The sequence below is a fragment of the Athene cunicularia genome, assembly GCF_003259725.1.
Source record: "Athene cunicularia isolate RWA chromosome 11 unlocalized genomic scaffold, athCun1 chr11_part1, whole genome shotgun sequence".
Lineage (NCBI taxonomy): Eukaryota > Metazoa > Chordata > Aves > Strigiformes > Strigidae > Athene > Athene cunicularia.
The window spans coordinates 8,731,943-8,752,161 of NW_020799113.1; the positions used below are offsets into that span (position 1 = coordinate 8,731,943).

Consider the following 20,219-nt stretch of genomic DNA (forward strand, 5'->3'; position numbering starts at 1 on the left):
GAAGTGAAGGTGGGTGTTAGGCTGAGGTGTGCAACATCCACATCATGCCTCATCTAAGATTTGCCAATATTCATTTGTTGCTTTCTACTCTTTAGCAATCAAACAGAAACTTTTCAGCTGTTACCTTCTGGGTGACAAGGTTTGAGAAATAACCTCTCAGTCACTATTGCAGTGTTGTGAAAATGTTCTTAGGTGATATACCAGTGGCATAACATGAGCAGAGCATGTTATCTCAGAGCTACCTGTATTCTCCAGTCGGACTTGGAGAGTTTGTTACCAAAAATGTGAATGAATTCTCTGAGTGATGCTGTACACACCAGAAGGGAAGTGCTCCACACAGAGCTGCTCACGCTCACATGAACATATCTGCCTGTTACAGAAACCTTGAAACACCATCAGTGGCAAAAGCACCTTGGCTGCTGTGGGAGCGGGACTGGGTCAGTAACACCATGTTACGATAAACAGGCCAGGTTGTATCACCAGTACTGTGATTGCTCAGAAGGCAGCTGGCCCTCTAGTTAGTGTTGGAAAACATACATTTCAAAATCTGAATTGTCATATTAAACCACTCTAAAAATGTAGGTAATGATATGTAACAGGCAAAGGTATCTCTTCTGACTGAAGCCATGTTGAATCATTTTATATTACCACCGAAGGAGCAAACTGAGTTTTTAGCTGTGGGGGCGCCCCGTGAGCCCCGAACCCCGGCACCCCCGGCAGGGGGGTGGCCCCAGCCCCAGCCCTGCTGCCGTGTCAGCCTGTCCCCGGTCCCTGGAGGTGTCTGCTGGCCTCACGGCACGGCTGGAGGACACACGTCATGCTGCGCAGCTTTCTCTTCTCGCTGCACAAACGCGTCCTCGAACACAGAGCGGGAGCAGATAAGGGTAAATCTCGTGCAGGTAACTGTAGTAGTGGCAGGAAAAAAAGTGACATTTGTTTTGTGCTTAACGCTTAGACTAGCTGTAATTATTATTGCTATTGTTAATGCTACTATTGCAATATTACCTGAGGCTGCCCACTCAGCACTGAGCTCCATTGTATTCAGCACAAATGCACCCAAACCCCTCAAAAAAACTTACAGTTCAGAATGCAAGTGACTTACAATGGTGAAGAGGAGGGATAAACCCAAATGGATACAATTAGCTTAGGCACAACTTAGTCATCCTCTTCTTAGTGTAATTATAAAATGGACAAAGGTAGCGCCAACTAACCTCAAATGCCCTTCTAGCCATAATTAACTATATTGCATAATAATGGTGTCAGTTTAAACATTGTTTAAAACCGATGCTTTGCTCGAAATTACTGTACAGCCACACTTACATCTTGCACAACAGACTAACACATAGCAGTGTCTTGACTTCCATTTTCTATTTCGTTGTGTCATCTGTGCATAGGAAAAGCTCTTGACCAAAGAGGAGTCAGTGGTACAGTGGTAAATAAAAGTGGGTAGATTCATCTGTCTGTGGTATATAAGGAGCAGGCAAATACTAGAAATACCCAAGAGTCGGAGTGGGTACAAAGGGAGTGTCCTTCGCCTGCATTTACCCTTGACTACACCACTTAGAAGAGTTGCATAATTGATACAATTGAACCACATCAGTCCTTTATTTATAGAACATAATGAAATGGTTTTCAACATCCTGGATCATGCTGCATGGGTGATTGCCATGTATGCACCCAAGGAGAATAAATAAAAACATTTCCCTAAGGTATTATGTCTCTTCACCTTCTCTAGTTGCATCCAGGACTTTGTTTTGAGAGCAGTTCTGGAAGCAGTGCAGCAGGTAATCCCGCGCTGCTCTTGCACACGCTTTGTTCAGAGGAGAGCTGCGGAGAGGCTGCTCCAGGACGCCGGCGTTTCACTTTTCCATGGTTGTGCAGAAAGCGGTGTCAGTTCGGTGGAGCTTAGGGTGTGCACATACCTAAACGGCCCGCAGGCTATTGAGCACAGTCCGCTGCGTTGTACTTCAGTCAGTCCTTGTTCAAGCTCCACAGCCTGCATTTGACATAAATCTGGTTTACCTAGAAAGCATATGGGATCAAACTCAAAAAAAAAAAAAAGCAGCTGTGGCATTTGGTAGCTGTTCTCAGTGATGGAGATGGAAGTGAGTCGTGAGGCAGTCCCCTGATAAAGACAAATGACACAGGTGACCTGACCCCGCTGCCTGGGCCACAGGCTCCCACTCCAGCCTGTGCTGGTGACAGTCTCTCATTACGGAGCCTGACACCGTGACTGAACGTCATCCACGGAAGACTCTGGTCTACAACAGAAGCATGTGCAATAGGTGGCACTGAGACAGGGTTATTGTAAAAGTTACATACAGTAGAACAAAGCACTGCTATTATTTTGTTGTTGTTGTTGTTGTTGTTGTTGTTGCTGTTATTAGAAAAAATACAGATAATTTAGAAGCATTTCTCTTTGTCCATCTTTATATGATGTTCTACTGTTCCTGTTGCATCATTTGAATTTGGCCTTTATTTATGATGCTACATTGTTTTATGTATATACTTTATAATTAGAACTACTAATTGCAAGCTTGCTTACTGCCTTTAGTTGGCTTTTCCAGAGCACTACCTGCACAAAAGATCACAATTGCTCAGATCTTCCCAATTGCTTGGTATTTTCATAAACTGTAATGAAACCAGGACTAGGTTTTTAACTCATTTCTAAGCTTTACATGGTGACCCTCTGGTGCACAGAATTGAACTGCATCAAAAATTCATCTTTTTAAAAGGTGTTTAAGCTCTTTTCTCAAAAATCCTCTTTTTCTGAATTAAAAAAAAATTGATCACCACATCAGAGTCCCATGCTAGCTGTTGCATTTTAATTTTGACATGTAAAACTTTATCCTGCACACATTGTCATATTCCTGATACGTTTTGATCTGAGAAAAAAATCCATATTGGTTAATGGTTCTGCAAGAAGGAGCTCGTCATTTCCATACACATGCTGCAAACTTAGACACAATGCTCCCATTTTAAGTTTGTTATTTCAACTTTGCTGATGATTCAGCGGTGTTATTCTGCTGAAAAGCTGGAGTAACACAGCAGTGAATCAGGCTCGTTGGCTCTGCATCTCACTATCTAAAATGAGGATCCACCTACAGGTAAAATACTATCGTACTGCAAGTATCTCACAGACTGTAATCTGTTCTGGCTTGCCAGATCTTCATCGGAAAAGGATTGCATAGGCTCAAAATTAAAGCGCATGCTGACTGCACTTTAGTCAATGGGAATATTTGTGTGAACAAGATGAGCTGGTTTGGGCTTTTCTCATTACAAATAGCTCAGATCAAAAATAGCAGAGCATGGGGTACTTTTTTTTGTTGCTGATGTTTTCATTACCTGGCTGCCACAGATGGAGAGAGCAGCACTTGCCCAAGAGGGCTGCGGGGCCGGGGCCATCCCCCCGCAGGGACCCGGCGGTGCAGCCTGGGCGCCGTGCGGAGGGACTGCTGGCTGCGCCCCATCACCACGCACCAAGGCTGGTGACAGCTCCAAGGAGAAACCTCCGAGTGTGTGTTCTTGCAGCAATGCGAGTTACACCTGATACTACAGCTATTTTATTGGCAGCCCTGAGCTCAGCTGCACCATGTTACACTTTGGTAAACACGCGATGACAAATAACGCTAGAAAGTGTATGTACATGCAATCAGCTTATTGGGTTTTCTTCCTTCAGTGTGATCACCTCATGATTTACTGAATAGTCTCTATTCAAACTGCCAAATAACTTCCCCTTTCCCTTACATGTCATTCTTGGTTTGTGCCCTTCTCAAAGTCAGTCTTAAAGGACATAGCATAGACATGTGTGTTCATCCCATGCCTGCAGACGTAGCCCTCTTCCCTGTGCATAAACCTGTACATTTACCGCTCATGCACCCTCAGCTTAAAACTAATAAAAAAAATGAATCCCAGTTATATCATGGTCCAGACAGTCTCAGCAGGAAACACAGGCAATTGTCTGTTGATTTGATGAACCACCATCACAGGGGACACGAGCAATTAACTGAGTGTATAGTTTAGTTGGGGCGGGCAGAGGGGATGGCTAAGGTGAGCTGCCTCTAGCACTTTAACCACCTGGGAGAGGGACGGCAGCTTATGCCTAGTGACTGAACAGGGAACACAACTGGAAAAGCTCTTTCGCTTCCACCACTTGTACGAACATCACCTCAGGTAGCACCTCTGCTGCTGCAGGCACTGAGCGAGGCCTCGGGCAGGTTGCTCTGCCCAGCATGGCTCATACCTCCCCTCTGGCAGCACAGCAGCCGTGCCCCAGCACCGCTCGCCCAGCTCGCCGGGGCTGAGCGCCAGGCGTGAGCGGTGTCACACAGGCTGCAGTCTTCAGGCTGACATCGACACTGAGACATCACTGCTGGGTTTCACTAGGCTAGCATAAGCTTTTTCACCCCGTTAAAGGCTTTGTCTTTGGGTCTCCAACCTGAAATCCCCCCAGGCGTGAGCTGGTGAAGGTTGGTACTGCCTGCTGGTGTTCCGCTGGAAGGAGCTGATGGCATCAGGCTGCGGTGACAACCATGGGTGACACCATGGGAAGATGCCAATTTGCCAGTGATCGCAGCAGAGGGGGAAGGGGGCCATGACCTGCCATTCCCCTGCCAAAGGCACAGTCTCCATGACAATGTTTGGCTGCAGCACAGGGGAGATAAGTGCCACGTCTAATTGCACTGCAAAGCTTTCAGGAGCAGCCTGATGGCTTCATTCTGCAGTGGCACCCAGCCCCGACCAGCACTGAGCAATTGTCACTGTCAAAGAGGCACCAGAGGAACCTGGAAAAGTGAAATTTCATGAGATAAAATAGAAAATAAGCCAAAAAGGTAGAATCTTACAATAACACTAATGTAAACACTGGTCTGTTAAGAAATGTCAGCCTAGTTTTTATCTTGTAGCAGGGAGATTGTTTTTGAGAACCTATGCAGAGTCAAATGAATTCATAAACCTCCGTACCAGGTGCAATCATTAGTCAGTAAATGAATTACACATAATTATCTGCTTTGTATTTAATTCACTTGGCTTCCAGTTTCTTACTCTTCGTACAGTGAAACTCTCTATCTCTCTCACACAAACACACTCTCCATGGGCAAGGAGGTTTTGGAGGGCTGCCATCGTCCTGACTCATGAATCAGACTCCATGATTTGAATGATATTTATCTAAGCCTGCAAACAAAGAAGATGGCTATGTGTCCAATGAGAGAATAATTATTGTTATTATGTTTATAGAGCAACAAAGTCGGGAGTTAGGACCCCGGGGGAAAGGCGGCAGGAAGGGCGAGCTGGGCAGAGGCAGGAGGCTGTAGGCAGTGTTTCAGTGCAGGCATGTGCCAGGGCCCTCGCAGGGTTCCCTGCCTGTGAGTCACCTCTGCCAGGAATCGCCCAGCGGCCAAGGCGGGTGGCCAGGTGATGCCTGCCTCGGCCGGGACGCTCACCGGGAGCCACTAGACCACCTCCCCAAGGGCTCTTGCCACCATACCAGGACAACACTGGGCCTGCAAGGGTTTTGGCAGCGGCAGAAGGGAGTTGGCATTGGCACAAAGCACCCCAGACAGCTCCGCCGCTGCGAGGCTGAGGATGGGGACATGCGGGTCTGCGGGCGAGCCAGCCCTGGCTGCTCTGGGTAGCAGTGCTGACAGGGCAGCCTCCTGCTTGCAGCCGTGTGTGTTTTTTCTTATACAGAAGCCAGCTGTACACTTAAATCCACAATTACTTTAACTAAACTACAAAGAAAGGAAAAAAAAATCCATAACAGAAAAAGCTTGCTTTGGAAGTAAGAGCTGCTGCCACAGCAGGTGGTTAGAAATAAAAATGTCCCTTGAAATGACATTTGGACTCACCCTGCTGCACAGCTTTGGTGCAAGCTTGGCCAGAGGAGCCCCGCTCCACCGCCGGGGAGAGCTTTGGACGCTGTGACAAGGGCAGTGCTGTGTGTGACCCAGGCTTGCTCCTGCCAGGTGACTGCTCTCTGTACACAGAGAGGGCAGTGCCAGAGGAGCCCTACCTAGCCTTTAGGACTGTCCGTAGTAGGCAGTAACTTTGGGATAACCAATCATTTGAAACCTGTACTTCTAAAATACCACTCTAAAGCCTCGTCTTGGCCAGGATTGCAAGACTCCTCTGAATTTAGAGGGCAGCCTGTGCCCTGCTAGGAAGGGGGCTGCAGACCTCTGACGTGTGGCTGGTGCCGAGGCATGCACTTGCACAAAACTCACCGGGTTTCTCGCTGGGCTCACGGAGACAGTCACCCATGTTCACAGGCAACTTCTGGTGTATCTGTACAGCAGCATAACAACTGGGAGCTCTTCATCAGCTTGGTACCACCAAGCAACGGCTCTTGCCATCACAGCTATAGCTCTGGAGACCTCGGAGAAGGATGCCAGGCTCTCAAAATGCTTTGGGTTGCAGTTTAAGGACACAGCTAGCTGTGGTAATGGCAAGCAGTGCTCCTGTTGAGAAAGTTGGAAAAAATGTCATTTACTTCCATTACCTGAGCTTTAGGATGGTAAAGTCTGAGCCACCTTGCAACTGCCTCTAAGGATCTTTAGGTTAACAACATACAGCCAGGGGGACAGCAGGACAAACAGCCAGATGAAGAGGTTACCTGGAAATAATAATGAATCTAGAATAAATCCCACGCAGGGAACAAGACATCCTGTTCTTGTTCTCCCAAGACCAGTGTGAAACTCTTCCAAATTTTGTCCTTGTCACTGGAGGGGAGGCAAAACCAATAACCTTCATAATTATCAATGCTTCAAAACTACCATTAAATGCTTCAAAAATACCATTAAAAATGCAAGATAAATAACCTAATGTCCCTTTCACTCAACCCATTTTTAGAAGCAAGTTTTATCTCACTAGATGTTTGAACCGATGATTAAATCCATGTCAATGTTCTAGGAAGAAACATGGAAGGGCTTTAACTAAGGACAAATTGCCAATGCAATGATACTTTGGATCACAAAGTATTCCTTTAGGGATGTGCCTTGAAGTGATGGCTTTTTTGTAGTAAAACTTCCTTACTTAATTTCTTTTTCAGAACAACTTGAATCTGCTGTAGAAGGTTGATAGAAAACACCTATATGCCAATGTTAACATCCCAGGGAAAAAAAGGGCTTTATATGAGAGCAATCGAAAATATTATTGAGACAATACTGGCCACAAGAGGAGAAAATGTGGTTTTATGGGCTTACTAAAGACTGGGAGTCCTGGATCAGGACTTTCTCAATCTCCCAGAACTGGCACATAGCCTTGAGAAAGCCAGCCCACCTCTCCGTGCTTCAGTCTGCCTCGCTGTAGCAGCAGTGAGACACTGGCTGCCTCCCCAGTGGCCTGGGAGAACCAAAGGACATTGGTACCTGACCTCACAGAACTTCTTAGCCTGTATTTACCACTGAAAATTGCTGCTTCTGCTGAATATCACTTTAGAATGGAAACAGACCTTTGTGCCCCCAAACATGTTTGTTTGTTTATCTATCAGTTTGCTTGTTTACCTGTTGATCTAATTAAAAAACCTACTGCTCACCACCAGTTTTGTCTACAAGGCATTTTAAGAGCCTTGAATGGAGGAAGCAAACAAAACCATACAATATATTACCGGGCAGGTGGAGAAATAGCTAAATACGAGACTTCATAAATATTATTGTGCATACAGCAGTTTCTGCATCTCCCTCTCTCCCTTCCTGATACACTTTACTACAGGAAAAAAAACCTCGACAGTAGCCAAGCTCATATGAAAAGCACTCCCCTGTTTACAGTCCCTAAGAAATAAGGCCAGGAACTATGAGCCCAACGAGAATGCCACATATACTTCTTCCTGAGCTAGCTGACAGAAAACAGTCAAAAGAATAGGGCTGTAACTTGCTGCTTCATTATAAATTGCTGCATTTGGCACACCTGTTCCAGTACACCTTGGGGCTGTTGCTGGACATAATGCGCCTTTAATTTTTTAATGTTTTTAATATTGCAACCCAGATGGCAGCTGGCTTTGCACATGTGAGCATGGTCATACTGTCAGATGTACCACAAGACCACAGAGCAGTCATGCTCTTCAGTGTCAGACCCAAGGAGGTTTCTGAAAAATGTTGTTCTCCAGTTGTCTGGTCTCACTGAGAGCACATGGCAAGGCTCAGGCGCTGTGCTGTGTAACACGGCTGCAGGGCCGGCACGCATCCAAACATCGCAGAGCGTGAGCAAAGCAAGTTCAGGGCTGTCTGCACCTGTCTGGAGAGATGTATTTTTTCAGCACAGCACAAGAATTTAGCATAAGGTCCTCTTCCAGTGTGAATGCTGCCTGTTTTGGTGCAAGATCAGTATGGGAAAATGAATTTCAAATTTGGAGAAAGGAATTTTTCCCAGTTTACAAACTGTTCAACGTTTACAATGTTTTAAAATGGAGTTGGTAACAAAAGAGCACAAATTCAGCAGCAGAGATTTGACTAAACCTTACAATTGCTGGACTTGAGTTATACTAGTGAAGCTAGCCTAGTATTTTGCAGAATGATTAATAGCCCATGCTTGTAGGTATTTCAGTAATTTTTAGTGAAGTTACTCAAGTAATTTAGAACAGGAATATTGTTTACCAGCCCTGGGAAGATTACATTGCTGGGCCATTTCACGTATGCTTTGGAAGGTTAAGAAGTGGACAGGGAGAGCGAATGGAAAGAACCACATCCTCCTCTGGATCACAAACCATGCCTGTTTGTACCTGAAAGACCATAAATACACCTGTTTGTAGAGTACTGGTATGTTGCCCGGGAACTTCCATTAAAAGAAGTAGTTCTACTGCACTGCACCTCTCAGTGTCAAAGGTGGCACCTGTAGCACGCAAAGGAAAGCTTTAAGGTCATGTCTGTGGTAATAAGAGAAACCCCTGATTAAACTGACAGCAGGTTCAGCGTCACCTTCCTGTGGGGCTGTTGGGGTATTTTCTCCAGTGATGTTGCAGCGTGCTCTGGCTCCCAGCTTTTATGTTATTCCATTTTGTCTTGTTGCACAAGCCTTGCTCTAGGATGAAAGTATAAATTCGTATTTTGGTGATGTGAAGCAATCTAGCCCTGACCTTGCCACCATTTCTTACACACACATAAAACATCCTCTGAAGCCAGGGAGAGTTTGGCTCTAAAAGCTAATGGCAGGACAGGTCATGTCCTTTATGTCCCAGGCAGGCAAGATTTGCCTGTGCTCATAACTCCTGGACCTTTCTAGCATCTTCTGATAGGGAGGAGACCCATAGCCTGGGCATTGAGGTGTGACCAGGACCTGTGAATTCACAAAAATGAGCCCTCCCCCTCCCTCCCAGCACAACTAATGGGCACAGATGTGAAATACAACCTTTTCTGAAGAACTTATTTGTGACCCTGCCTCCTGCTACCCCATGCCAAAGTAATGAACTAACCCCATTAACAATTGTTTTGCTTGACATATGGGTCCCAGATAGGGAGAAATAGTCAAAAGAAGGCAAATTTAACTCCATGTGGGAAAGTCCCCCCTGCACTGGGTGTGGGTATATACTGGTGAGCTTGGCTCTACAACAGGGAAGGACAAAAAGCCAGAGAGAGGAGAAAAGCTGAGCTGGGAGGGAGGGGCAGAGGAAGATTTTGTGCGCGCCTGGGAAGGAAACAATGGGACAAGGGGAAGGAATTAGAAGAACCACATCCTGCTCTGCATCATAGCCCTGCAGTTACTCCCTCACACTGGACCAACCCCTAGTGCCCTACTTCTAACATTGCTCCACTGTGACTGCTGTGGTGAAGCTCCATCCCATTAGATGTGTCTCGACCAGGGACCATTAGGGCAGCAATGCTCTGAACATGTTAGATCAAGCCTCTCTCTTTTCCAATTACATTTTGATGTGTCCCACACCCTTGCTGGCCTATCCCAAGGCCCTACAATTAAGCCTCAGCCCCACAGCCTCTGCTGAACATAAGCCAAAAGATGTTTCTGCCCTCCCTCCACCTCTGACCCCACAGCCAAGTCAACCCTGCCCAAGGCAGACTGGCTCTCTCCAAAGCTCCCCACAAACCTGCAGTGAGGAGGTCCTTCCCCCGCCACTTCCCTTCAATGCCGCTTGGGGAAGAGCTACACAAGGAAAGGACAAAGGCAAGATGCTATTTCCTTGCACCCTCTTGTACCCATATTCTCTCCTGTCATCTTGGCTTCTGCAAAGTTTCTCAAACTCATGGTCTTGTTTGTGAACTGCTGCATGTCTCATTAATGACAAAATCAGTGCTTTTCCATTATTGCTACATTCCATAATATTTGTACTATTCATAATATTCACTCCTGTACACTCATTGTATGTTCAAAAAATTGGCAACTATTTACTGCTTATTTCTCACAAAAGCAGTGCAAGGGAAGTGGAGATCTCAGCACTAAGCCCCACTTAGCAGATCTACCAGTCAATACAAATAAGGTAAGAATTATCAGCAGCAGCCTCATCATTTGAGTGTCCAGCATGAGGTCTTCCAATCTGAACAGCCCAGAAATAGGTCTCCTCAATCTACTGTTCCCTTCAGATAAAAAAGTCTTCAAGTGCTCATTCAGTGAGTCACCTTAAGAGTTCTCAGCTATGCACAATGAGCAAAAATGGTTTAAAAAATGCATGTGTATTTATAAACACACACATTTATGTATATACATATGCATGGTTATATATGTATATATGCACATGGATATATATGGCTATATATCCAAGGTAGAAGGGAAAATATATAATAACATAAAGTATATTATATTGTATATTATGTATCATATATATTATATATATTATAAAATATATACATCCCTATGAGATATAATCAGGTTTCATTTTGCTTCAGTAAGCCTTTGACTATGGTCAAGGTATCTATACCTGAATAGCCCTGCAAGGAGGGGCTTGGGGATATGAGTGAATGGAAAACTATGAGCCAGCCACATGCACTCGCAGCCCAGAAAGCCAACCGTGTCCTGGGCTGCAGCAAGAGCAGTGTGGGCAGCAGGGCGAGGGAGGGGATTCTCCCTCTCTACTCCGCTCCCATCAGACCCCCCCTGCAGTGCTGTGTCCAGCTCTGGGGCACCAACAGAAGAAGGAGATGGACCTGCTCGAGTGAGTCCAGAATAGGCCATGAAGATGCTCAGGGGCTGGAGCAGCTCCCCTGTGAGGACAGGCTGAGAGAGTTGGGGGTGTTCAGCCTGGAGAAGAGAAGGCTCCAGAGAGACCTTAGAGCAGCCTCCCAGTACTGAAAGGGGCTGCAGGAAAGGTGGGGAGGGACTCTTGGTCAGGGGGTGTAGGGATAGGATGAGGGGTAACGGTTTTCAACTGAAGGAGGGTAGATTTAGGTTAGGTACTAGGAAGAAATTCTTCACTGTGAGGGCAGTGAGACACTGGCAGAGGTTTCCCAGAGCAGCTGTGGCTGCCCCCTCCCTGGCAGGGTTCAAGGCCAGGCTGGACGGGGCTGTGAGCAACCTGGGCTGGTGGAAGGTGTCCCTGCCCAGGGCAGGGGGTTGGGACTAGATGGTCTTTAAGGTCCTTTCCAGCCCAAACCATTCTATGACTTCATGATATGATAAGAGGTTCCCTGTTTGGAGGGTGAACTATAAATGTCCAACTTCACTATCTCCAGAGAGCAGAGGAGCTTTATGACTTCCTTGTAGCAACCTGTTGGGTTGACATTCAGCAGGAGAAGCCTAAAACAACCTGAACACCACCATCCTCTCAGCTCTCTATGTCCTACAGCTCTGAGGTCACACCATAATGAATAGCACTACTACCTGGAGAGCTTCTGTTGCTGAGAACAAGGTGAGTATGAGGGGAACGGTTACACACTTGGAAGTGTACAGAGTCCTTCAGGATTTATTTGTTCACTCCAGAGAGAAAGTGAGTCATGAGAAAACTTAAGGTGGAGCACTCAAAACAAGGAGTGTATAAATGATTAGCAAGGGAAGGTCAGCACTAGTCCTTCAAGTCTGAGCATGTCCCGTTGTCGATGGTACATAAATAATAACAGTTGGATGCCTGTGGTTGCAGGAGAACAGCTATCACACTTCTAGTCTCTGACACATCTCTGACTCACATAGTATCATCAATGAGGCTGATCTCAGTTTTCTCAAAAAAAGGTAGTTAAGGTTATAGGAGCAAAGTGGTAAAAAATTGAACTTGAACAACAGACCCAGTTTCAAGTCAAAGCTGCATGCTTGACAGAAGTCAAGCTTTTTTTTTAAAAAAAAACCCAAACTGAACCCCTTTACTACACAGAGAGCCAAACACAGGGATGGGAGGTGGACCTGAATTCCACTTGCACTCGTGCAGCAATGCAATTAATCACCTGTTCAGATAAAATCCGATTGCAGAATCTTCATTAACACACTGATGCAAACGAAAGAAAGTACGCTGCCTGTTTTCTTTAGATCACAGGTTGAGTTTAGAGCATTTGCAGATAGGAAAAAAAAATCAGTTCACTTCTTCAGTGAGCAGGAATGACTAGTGATTCACTTGGAGGCATCTGACAAGAACATTGAGATTTATTTATTTTTTAAGATAAACTCTTCTATACTATTGATTTTAATGAAAATATTATGTGGATAACACACTTAAGTACACTAAACATGTTATCCTTATATCCACTGATACTTGTGGCTTTATATGATGTGGCATCTAACTGCTGAGTATAGCTGCCCAGAGGTTGTAGGTTCTGGTATTTTCAGGATTATCAACTTATCACCTATGGGGGAATCCAGGCCATTGTTGTAGTTCATTATCCAGCTGTGACTGCTCTTTGACATCTCTGACGCCACATCTCTTGTAGAGCTACTGAGTACCTTTCACACTGGTACTAAGCTTTTCTTCAGATAATCTCCAGTAAATTCCTTATCATGGTCTGAAGTTGGACAGGTGAGCTGCACCATAGAGATGAGGCAAACCCTGAACGGTGCAGAGCAACAGGAGCTTCTGTAGAGTGGGGAAGTATACAGTGATATACCTTTATGTGGTCTTATGCTCAAATGTACGTAAGTCGTTTCACAGACATCTGCATCAGAAAGGACAGGCTGCACAGCGCTGTGTGAAAAAGCGATTTTTTCAGCATATTTCTGTCTAGAAATTCAAGAGCACAATCCTACCACAACACAGCAATTAGAAGGAATGTCAGGAAAAGCTATATATATATATACATAGAACAGATAACATAGTCATCAGTCTGCCTTTTCTCAGGGAGCTTCTCTTGTGCATTTTTCTTTCAGCTACAGTCAGTCAAAGACACTTTGATCCCTACATCCAGACAGAGATCTGGCTGAGAGAAAAGGGGCCAAGAGACCACAGAGATGTGAAGCCAAGGCCAAGTGTTCTCAGCGAGCTGTGGGGGGTGTGGGGTACCTGAACTGTGGGCTGGAGGGGACCAGCTAGAACAGGGGCATGCTGAGCATGTAAGTCGTTGTGGCTCAATGGCTCCTGTCACAGCTGGAACAGGGCAGGTGACAACCACTACAAAACCTGAATGTTGATGGATGCCATCCCTGCCCCTCCTTGCTCTCAGACAGTGGGTGGCAGGAATGGTGATGCTCCTGTCCTCTGACTCTTGAGGCATATGGCAAGAAAGATGCAGTTCCCATGTGTTTGGCTCAGGGTCCTGTTTGGGCCCATGCACACCTTCCAGTCTCAGTGCCATCTGACTTGACAGCACTTCCTTTGCAGCCACCACTTTGTCTGGGATAATTCTCAGCTCCTCTGGTGACACTACAGTGCTGGCAGAGTGTGCCTCGCTGGTGATATACTGAACTGGAGAATTAAAATGCAATTTTGGATTTTAATGCCGTTTAACACTGCGCAGAACTGTACAAAGTTCAATGAAATAATTTTGCATTTTTTTCCTGTCTACATACATCTAAAGCTGTGTGTCTTGTCTTAACGTAATGTATTTGTGGATATGATCCATATATCCCTTTGATTTGAGAATCTTGAAACATTTTAAAAACAAACAAACATTATCTGTGGAGCAGACAATCCTTACTACGAACCATTCTTACCCCTCAGGATAGTTGAGGCGCAGGGAAGACATATCTTCTTCCACACAGCAGTTAATATTTTTCAGGACTCCAAAAAATCTGACATTGAACTGGCCAAGAAAAGAGGCCAGTCTCTTCATTTGGATGTCAACTTCCTGCCTGTCAGATAACTTTAGTTAACCCTTGACCTTGTCTGGTTTGCAGGTTTATTTATCTTTTTGCTTTCTGATCAAGAAAAATAATAGAAAAGGTATTTGAAAAATAACAGAAAAGATATCTGAAAAATGTCAATCGTTGTACAAACCACAATGAGTGAAATTGGGAGACAGAATTTGCTTTGTTTGCGTATGTGGGGAGTGGCAGAAGGAAGCAGCACCACTGAATGGCTGTGATATCATCTCCAAGTTATTAAGATCCTTTTCTAAGCCGTTTCAGTAAATGTTATATGCTGAGTTTGCCTCATCCTTCTCTACCTTCTGCAATCATGTGGGTACTCACTTGTGCAGCAATAGTTAGGGGAAGGAGCCAGAACATCATTGCCTTGTTTAGATAGCTGAACTTCTGAAAAGCATAAAACCTAGCCTGATTTCTAAGTGCTGCCTGTGGACTAGGCCCACATATGTACATTTTGACTAGAACGGGGAGGGTTTGTGCATTTCTACAGGCACAGTGAGTGCTGAGATCATGGGCGTGCAGTTTACTTATGCAGAAATAAAGGAATGAAATGCAGTTGCAGTCTCTTGCCTGTTTTCTTCTTTGGGAGGTGCTACAGACGGCTGCCCTTTTCAAAGCAACTGTCAGTGAAACTGTGTCTGCATCCTTTTGTGTGAAACAAAAGAATGAGACAAGACACAATAAGAGTTACAAACTAATCAGAGGTTTGGCAGCCGCTTTAGATCACAGAAAAATGTCTTGATCCACATACATTTAAATGGATATATAACCAACTTAACTACTTAAGCAGTGCTATCATTCTTTGTTAGCGTGATCCTCCTGCTTATGCAAACTGTATGTGTGCTTTTACGCAGAGCAGACCAGTGTGTTAGAGAGAAGAGTGGTGACTCACAGTTCCTTGCAATGAACTATACTGAAAAAAGGATGTTTAAACCTGTAAGCTCAGCATTTCTCTGCCTCCATCACACAGGCACATTGCTATGACATGGCTGACTGGGAGCACAAACAACTTCTCAGAGAAATTCGTAACAAAAAACATATATTTATTCCTTTTAAAAGACATGAGGAATAACCCCCAGAGCTGACCAAGCTTTTTCCTTCTGTCCCCTTTGTTATTTTCTAGTATCTCTGGGCCTGAGTCAAAACCACAGCTGTCCACCCAAGCCTTCCCACTGACTTCTGTGGGGCTTGGATGGGGCTTGCTTGTTATCAGGCTTTGGTGCTGACCTTAGTCTGCCATCTCATCTCCCAGGCTCCCAGGAGGAGAGAATGGCAGATCCCAAACGTGAGGAAAGAATTCAGGTTAAAACTGCCCAGGACAGGTTTCTATACGTGTTTTGAGATAAGTGAAATCTTGAAATAAAGGAATGATGTCTCAGCATGATATCCTAGCATGTGTTTGAAGAGCACCAAACACCATAAAACTGGAGGCTTTGGCCAGAGCCACTGAATTAATAATAATACTAACAAAAAAACAGGAGCATGATTGAATTTGTAATTTGACCATATTTCTTGTTTTTTCAACTTTGCTGATATACTTTACTGCTCTTTTTTTTTTTTTTTTCTGGGAAAACAGGAAACAAGGACAAACCTTGAAGGTGTAGCTTTCTGCCTGGACCTGCAGTGCTTTAGGCAGCTCTCTGCAAGTGGCCCAGGCATAAATCTTCTGTCATCCAAAACAGCACAGAGGGCACCACAGCCATTCCCAGGCTCGCTAGCAGAACCTCAGCTAACTACGGCCATGCATTTCGGTTGTGGCCCAGGACACATCCTCTAAACATTGCTCCTTGCAGACCAGCAGCCTTCTATTCTCCCATCGTCTGTGTTCCCTCCTATTCCATATAAAAACTGTGAAGTGCAAGGATGAAAAAGCCAGTGAGTGTTCCATTTACCCAGTAAGACCTTGCATAGGAGATGGGATGCGTAAGAGATGGCACCCAGGATATCAAAACACAGCTCTGCTTAAACACAGTGGGTTTTGACTAAAGAAGCAAAAGGAGGAACTAGTAAAAATTAGAGGAATAAGGTACAGTTTAATAACCACAATAAACAGCTACAAACCATGCGGTAGTGCAGAGGTTTCTGTAAACCCATGAATTTTGCGAGGCTGCTGGGAACATCCAGTGCTATCTTCTCAGGTGAGAGAGCAGGAACAAAGAAGTGGTACTCCTTAATTCATCCCTTTATTTACACCTAGGGAGGAAATGTCTGATGATGATAAACCACAGTAAATACAAGAAGCCACCCCTCTGTCACAACACGCAAACCTGCATTCATGAGGTAAGGTGAACACAGCACAGAGCACCTCCCAAACTTCTGCATTTTAGGAGGATCAACCACCCGTTTTGTGGACATACTCTGCCTTTGGGATTCCTCTGCTGTTCCTGAAGGGCTGTGGCTGCTTCAGGGAAAGGGAAAAATTTCAAAAAGTCACACTTTTAGGCTAGTGCATTATTATGGGTGACAATTTTAATCATCCTTTTTAAAGGGGTGGTTCAGTGGACCTTTGAGGATTTGAGCTATTTTATTTTTGCTGTTTGGACAAGACAGACTACAACCATGGATCTGAAAAACAGTTTGTTAATACCCCACTGGTTTTCAAAGAGAAGGTTTGGCATACACATTTTCCCTCGGGGATTTTGATTTCTCAGATCTGAACCCCATGTAGCAGGGGAGCCAACATTTGTCAGTTGTGACATGGTGACATTTTTGTTCACACAAATCCTTGCACACACAGAATTTTGGTGAGATGCAGGTAAATGTTTAATGAAACTGTAGATGGATAAACTAAGACTCTGAGAAATAAAGCCACCTGAAAGTGTGCCTCCATGAGTGGAAAACTGGTATCAACATCCTATTGCCATAAGTGGACCTGAGTATCACTGCAGGCTGGGAGTATGAACCCTGAGGGCTCAGCTCCTTGTTGTAACTGTGGTGTACTGGATGAGATTTTAGTTTAAAGAGCAATAAACCTTTTGCCAGTCAACCCCAAAATATACTAAACCACTGATTCCTCACCCCTGCATATTGATGACTAACCTGCTGTGTTTCTTATCCTCATCACCTTCCTGTTTTGGCTGTTTTCCATATTGTTTAGTAAACTCTGATGTGCTAAACAATGCTATAGGACTTTTCCTCTCTAATCTCAGTATCATTTTGTACTACAACGATTCAGCGCCACTTCATACTGTGATGAGAAATAATGCATTGACTGCAATGTATGTTGCTTGTGTTCTTCTTCACTGCAACAATGAGTCATTATTCAGAGTATGTTTATGTAATATCATAAATACCAATCTCTGGTATTTATGCAGCATAGTATTTACTTGGGCAAGTTGCCACATGCACTAAAGAAGTAAACAAAGAGCCATTCTTTGGAGGGTTAAAAAAAGTCTTAAAATGAATCCAATTTTCCTTCATAAGGCACTCCTTGTTATTTTACCTAAAGTGGCTCTTTAAGATATACAGTATGATAAAACACACAATTCCTGCGAGACGTAATTATGGTTCCTAAGAGACTGGTGAATAAACAATCAGGAATAGAGTGTTTGTTTTCCCTAGGTTTTTCTTAACTATTAATGGAAGGCATTAAAAAAAATGGAGAGGAATGTGTTGGGTTGATAAATGGTAAGAAAAGTTGAGGAGCGCACTTCACTGAACACACAGGGTTTCTGCCTAAAAGCAGTACTATTTTATTGGATTGCAAATAATCCTATTTTGCAAATGCATTTGTGGTCAGTGTAAATACAGTGGATTCTTTGTTTGTTATATTTACTGTACTGTGTACATCAATGGCACAACGTGTGTTCTAAAGTAAAGAGCTTGCCTTGTCTCACATTACCTTTAAGCATTAGCACAAACAACTTCCTTCAAATCAAGGTGACAAAATCTTCTGCATTGTACAAAATGTTCTGTCTGACATAAATTCCTAAAGAATGGCAGGGGGGCCTGTCTGGTACGGTGCTGAGCCATTGCAAATAATTTTCTGGCAAATCAGGGACACTGCAGTCAACCCTACACATGTGTGGCCACTGAAAACCTAGAAGACAGCTAAAGTTAAGCTGAATCAACAGCTGAAGAAAACCTTCCTGCAACCTGCATATATCGGAATGCAATTGAATTGGGGCAGTGTTTAATAATATTGGTCCCCATAAAGTCATTCAAGTGATCCATCACCTAAACCCAGAGGTTCCCAAAGCCACTAGTCATCAGTTACCACTTCTGTAAATCAGATCAGTGAAACCAAGCTATCCATTCTATTCGATGGTGTGAATCTTCACTTTGCTGTCATCAGTAATATTTATGCAAATTATGGACTTTGTAGGACCCTTGCTGAAGCAGAGCTTCACACCACAGAGCCGGGACATGCACCAGCACCTGTCACTGAAGGTTTTTAACCTCATGAATATAATGATCAGGTCTTATTAGTTTAGCAGAAACAAACGTAGACCTCATGTTCCTCCTGTGGCAAGCAGGTGTCAGAACAATGGATGACACTGCTGTAGTTAATATGCATGTATGATGAACTCATTTCCTTTAAAAAAAAGACAAGACAGCAAAGGTCATGATAAAGTCTCTTTTGTATCAGATATGAAGAAAATGCTGAACCCATTACGGGCAGAAAAACACACAGCTCATGAGTTATTGCTTAAGTGATGGGAGATATTTTGTCTTTTTCTGTCCTGCGCATACAGATTTGCAAAAATGGCTACAAGAAAAATACATGCACAGGATGAATCTGGTCAAGCTCATACTTGTTCCTGTCTTAAGGATTTATTAGAGAAGTGAATAAACATGCTTGTTGTGGTAATTAACCCCATGTAAATCACAAATCCTGCCTTTATAGGGTTTTGTTTGTGCTGCTGTCATTAAGGGCCATTCAGTGTTTCCAAACTGGAGGCAGGCCCGAGGTTAAACCTCAGCAAGTGAAGGGGGAAGATGCACAAAATGGGGAAAAGGGGGCCCTGGCAGGGGAACCCTACCAGCAAACCAGCCCCCTTGTCACTGGTTCACTTCCTTGAGACTCCAGAATAAAGAAAGACAGCAGCAATAAATACCATTTAATCCAATGGGCAGTCTCAGCTTGGTAGCTACATTTCTGTAGCCTACAAAAAGAGATTTACTTCCAACCTCTCCTCTCCCAGGGTCTGTTTGTGAGAGGCCTGTTTCCCTTGACAGCGCGAACAAGGGTTTGGCCAGCCCTGCGCTCCCTGGCATGTGTGGCACGTGTGTGCGGGGCACAGGGATGGCCATCGTCCCACGCTGCAGGCTGACAAGAAGACAACTGTGGTTGCGATGCTGGGTTAGCTGCTCCTCAGCCCCTGAACGGTCCCTTCCACAGCCTACCAAAATCTGCAGGAAGCTTTTCACTTCTTTCAATGGGCATTGGATCAGATTTAATGTTCCCAAACCAGATGCTGGAACAGATGTATGGTGGCAGTGATAGTTCAGTGGTCAGGAATGGCCCCTTATCTTCTCTTTTGGTTTGTAGGGCCCATCCTGGCCTTTTTGTTCCAGCAGTTAACACCATCAGTAACGGAAATCTACATCTAATAGGAAATGCCTTCTCCCCTGTAACAAAGCCCTCAAATTAATTAGCAGCAGTGTGATGTGATGCCTTCAAAGAAAATCTGAATTGGTGCTATAACACTGAGTGAACAGATACTCCAGTAACTTGCTAGGCCTCCTGTTGACCTCGGCTATATACAGCACACAAATGATTAAGTAACAGCAACAAGAACAAGATAGCTTCTATGCACACGCTTCTGATCACTTTGGTAAGGAGTGGTCCATCAAAGATGTTCAGGACTCTTCTTACTAGAGGAGGTTTAATCGGTGAATAATCCGCAGTCACCTAGTTAGAAGCGTGCTGAAGAACCAAAAATACAAGCTCCTCATAGGTCAATACTACTTGTGACACAACTACTTTTCCTCTCGTGCTATGAACCCATCTTGTCTTCTGGCTACACTGAAGAGAAAATGATCACCCAACAAAGGCAGCACAACACAGCAAAATTGAAAACACATTTAGCAATTTGCATACCTTGCATGCCATAGAA

General features: G+C 44.4%; 1 long non-coding RNA gene across 1 annotated transcript; it reads right to left on the bottom strand.

Moving 5' to 3' along the window:
• Positions 1-758: 758 nt before the first annotated feature.
• Positions 759-18,697, bottom strand: LOC113484426. Its single transcript, XR_003399216.1, has 5 exons — positions 18,611-18,697; positions 16,222-16,353; positions 15,752-16,008; positions 6,213-6,455; positions 759-903 (listed from the first exon to the last, which is right to left on the bottom strand). It is a non-coding gene; the product is annotated as an uncharacterized LOC113484426 (long non-coding RNA).
• Positions 18,698-20,219: the final 1,522 nt, after the last annotated feature.